The 4,386-nt window shown below is 39.2% G+C and overlaps 1 non-coding gene across 1 annotated transcript; it reads left to right on the top strand.

Moving 5' to 3' along the window:
• On the top strand, positions 1–72 carry trnap-ugg. The gene has a single exon. It is a non-coding gene; the product is annotated as a tRNA-Pro (tRNA).
• The last annotated feature ends 4,314 nt before the right edge of the window (positions 73–4,386 follow it).

Genomic DNA, 4,386 nt, shown 5'->3' with positions numbered 1-4,386 from the left:
GGCTCGTTGGTCTAGGGGTATGATTCTCGCTTTGGGTGCGAGAGGTCCCGGGTTCAAATCCCGGACGAGCCCTTGCTTTTTTTCTTTCTTTTTCTTTTTTACAAAGACAGACTGTTGATAATCACTTTATGAAAACACACAACAACAGAAATCATTACTTTTCTCATGCAGTTGGACTTGACTTTTGTGACTGTGAAGAGAGTTATTTAACATATTTAATTACTCTCTAACCACACAGAACTTATCAGTACTTCTAAATTAGAAATTTAGAAAATAGAAATTTAGAAGTAAGTGGTTAAAAAATATGTATATTGCTTACAAATTTTGAGTGGAAAATTTGATGAGGAGTTAAGTTATTAAGTTTTTCTTCAATTTTTAAAGTTCAAAAACCAAGTGGCAAAGTTATTATTGATGTTTTTTTATGGTTGTGTTTTGTTTTACGTGTGTTAGTGTAATTCATTTAGGCAAGGCAAGGCAAGGCAAGTTTATTTGTATAGCACAATTCAACAACAAGGTGATTCAAAGTGCTTTACAGAGACATTAGAAACAAGAACAAATAAAAAGCATGATTTAAAATTGATTAAAACAAGCAAATAAACTAACTAACTAATTAACAAACAAACAAACAAACAAACAACAGTATATAAAATCAAAACAGATAAAATCAGAACAGTAGATAAAATCAGTAGTTAAATGTAAGTTTTGAAATTTAAGCTTAAAGTGTGGATTTGGTGCTTTATTCAAATGCAGCTGAGAACAGGTGAGTCTTCAACCTGGATTTAAATAAACTGAGTGTTTCAGCTGATCTGAGGCTTTCTGGGAGTTTGTTCCAGATATAAGGAGCATAAAAGCTGAATGCAGCTTCTCCGTGTCTGGTTCTGACTCTGGGGACTGATAAAAGACCGGATCCAGATGACCTGAGGGATCTGGAAGGTTCATACTGGGTCAGGAGGTCACTGATGTATTTTGGTCCTAAACCATTCAGAGCTTTATAGGCCAGCATCAGAACTTTAAAGTCTATCCTCTGACGGACAGGCAGCTAGTGTAAGGACCTCAGAGCTGGACTGATGTGGTCCACTTTTTGGTCTTAGTGAGGACTCGAGCAGCAGAGTTCTGAATGAGCTGTAGTTGTCTGACTGATTTTTTAGGTAGACCTGTAAAGATGCTGTTACAGTAATCAAGCCTACTAAAGATGAATGCATGGACTAGTTTTTCCAGGTCCTGTTGAGACATCAGATCTTTTATCCTTGATATATTCTTGAGGTGATAGTAAGCTGACTTTGTTATTGTCTTAATGTGTTTTTCTAAGTTTAGGTCTGCATCCATCACTACACCCAAATTTCTCGCCTGGTTTGTGGTTTTTAGATGTATAGATTGAAGTTCTCTGGTGACCTGTAATCGTTTTTCTTTGGCGCCAAAGACTATTACCTCAGTTTTGTTTTTGTTTAGCTGGAGAAAATTGTGGCACAACCAGTCATTGATTTCCTCAATGCATTTACCAAGAGCCTGTACAGGGCCTCGGTCTCCTGGTGACATTGTGATATATATTTGTGTGTCATCTGCATAGCTGTGATAGTTTATTTTGTTGTTGTTTATAATCTGTGCCAGTGGGAGCATGTAGATGTTAAACAGAAGGGGTCCCAAGATGGAACCTTGGGGAACTCCACATGTGATACTTGTCTGCTCAGATGTGAAGTTACCTATTGATACAAAGTATTTCCTGTTTTCTAAGTATGTTTTGAACCAGTTTAGTACAGTTCCTGAAAGACCTGTCCAGTTCTCCAGTCGTTTGAGTAATATGTTGTGGTCAACTGTATCAAATGCTGCACTGAGATCCAGTAAAACTAGGACTGACATTTTTCCACTGTCTGTATTCAGACATATGTCATTAAACACTTTGGTCAGAGCGGTTTCAGTGCTGTGGTTCTGTCTAAAACCTGACTGGAAGGCATCGTAGCAATTATTCTGTTTTAAGAAGTAATTGAGCTGTTGAGAAACTGCTTTTTCAATGATCTTACTTAAAAACGGGAGATTTGAGATCGGCCTGTAGTTGTTCATTTGTGTCTTGTCAAGATTGTCCTTTTTCAGTATAGGTTTGATTACAGCAGTTTTTAGTGGTTCTGGAAACACACCTGATATTAAAGAGAAGTTGACGATCTGTAACAGGTCTGACTCTAAAGTCTTTGAGACCTTTTTGAAAAAACTTGTTGGCAGGACATCTAAACAGCAGGAGGAGGAGTTCAGTTGACCTAAGATGTCCTCCAGGTCTTTGCTGTTAATCGGGTGAAACTGTTTCATGGTGTTTAAACAGTTTTTTGGTGGACACAGTACATATCCTGGATCTGCTGTTGATGTACCAATTGCTTGTCTAATTTTTTGGATTTTTTCAGTGAAGAATTTGGCAAAGTCATTGCAGGCCATGGTCGAATGAAGTTCAGCTGCCACTGACACAGGAGGGTTTGTTAGCCTGTCAACTGTAGAAAATAAGACCCGAGCATTATGGCTGTTTTTAGTGATGATGTCAGAGAAGTAGGACCTCCTTGCATTCCTCAGTTGTAAATTATAATTGTGAAGTTTCTCTTTATAAATGCCATAATGAACCTGGAGGTTTGTTTTTCTCCATCTGCGCTCAGCTTTCCTACACTCTCCTTTTTCATTTTTCACCAGTGTGGAGTTTCTCCATGGAGACTTTTTCCTTCCAGAGATAACCTTCACCTTAATGGGAGCAATAGTGTCCATTACATTTAACATGTTAGCATTGAAGCTATTGACGAGCTCATTGACTGACCCTCTGGGCAGGTCAGGTGTTAATGGGAAGACCTGGTTAAAAATTGCACTACTATGTTCAGTTATACACCGTTTTGTGATCACTGTTGTTGATATATTTGTGTGGGCTGAGATTTTACTTTCAAAGAAAACACAGTAATGATCAGACAGGCCCACATCAGACACAGTAACCTTTGAAATGCTCAGGCCTTTGGAGATCAGTAGGTCAAGAGTGTGTCCTCTATTATGTGTGGCCTCTGTTATATGCTGAGTCAGCCCAAAGTTGCCCAGAGTGTTACTCAGGTCTTTAGTCCCTTTGTCCTGAGGGTTGTCCACATGAATGTTAAAATCCCCAGCAATAATTACACAGTCAAAATCAACACAGATCACAGACAGCAGTTCACTGAGGTCATTAAAAAAGTCTGTGCAGTATTTGGGAGGCCTGTAAACATTAAGAAACACAACTTTGGATGGGGCCTTCAGCTGTAAAGCCACATATTCAAAAGACTGAAAACTTCCAGGAGATAGCTGCTTACATTGAAATGATTCATTAAATAAGACAGCAACCCCTCCTCCTCTCCTGCTCGCCCTGACCTCACTGATAAAACTGTAGTTAGGAGGGGTCGTCTCGATGAGAGCAGCTCCACTGTTACTTTGGTCCAACCAAGTTTCAGTTAAAAACATAAAATCAAGGCTGTGCTCAGTGATTAAATCATTAATTAAAAATGTTTTCCCAGCTAGAGATCTAATGTTTAATAAAGCCAACTTAAGTGTTTTAGAGGCATTACTTGTCCCCTCGTGTTTGGGAGCAGTCTGTGGCACACAAGGTATGTTTACTATGTTTAAAGATCTTTTAGAGTGCAGCTCTCTGTGTTTTGACCAGGCCACATGTCTCCTGTCACCTAAAAGTACAGAAATTTTAAAACCTTCTAGTAAACAGGGTCCCAGCTTCTCCTGGGAAAAGTCGTCACTGCCATAATCCTCACAGCCCGGACCCTCCACACATGTAACAAGCTTAAGTTTCCGCCTACACCTTTTCAATGAAAAATCTGAGATTGTCCCACTGAATTGAATCCTTAGTTGTCAGAATGTATTTATTTATTTACTAAAACGCCTGTTGTTGTTGTTGTTGTTGTTGTTGGTGGGATTTTATTTTATTTTTTTAAACTACTAATAAAATAAACGTAGAGACACCGTGGGCCGATCATGTGGTAGTCCTTAGGAGCACAGAATTCTGATCTGATCCCCATTTGGACAGGTGATGAGATAGTTTTGACTGACAGGCTGGTAGAAGAGGTTAGGCAGAAGTCTCTGTGAACAATCATGTTCACAGACAACATTGTTATCTGTAGTGATAGTCTGGAGGGGTAGAGGTGTGCCGTGGAATCAAAGTCAGTAGAAACGAAACAGAACACACACGTGTGTGAGGCAGGTAGAGTGTGTTAAGATGAGCGCCAGGGGTGATTGGTAACAGTAGTGAAATAGACCGTTTGCAAGATGGTAGTGAGACTTGTTGTGATATGTGGCAGTAGAAATATGAAAAAAGACAGGTGGATGAGTTGGAGGTGGCAGAATTGAGATAGTAAGATTATGAGTGGGAGTGACAAGACAAGATTAAAA

This window comes from Simochromis diagramma, unplaced genomic scaffold (assembly GCF_900408965.1).
Source record: "Simochromis diagramma unplaced genomic scaffold, fSimDia1.1 OVJJ01000333.1, whole genome shotgun sequence".
In the NCBI taxonomy this organism is placed as follows: Eukaryota; Metazoa; Chordata; class Actinopteri; order Cichliformes; family Cichlidae; genus Simochromis; species Simochromis diagramma.
This window is presented reverse-complemented; position numbering and strand designations above follow the sequence as displayed.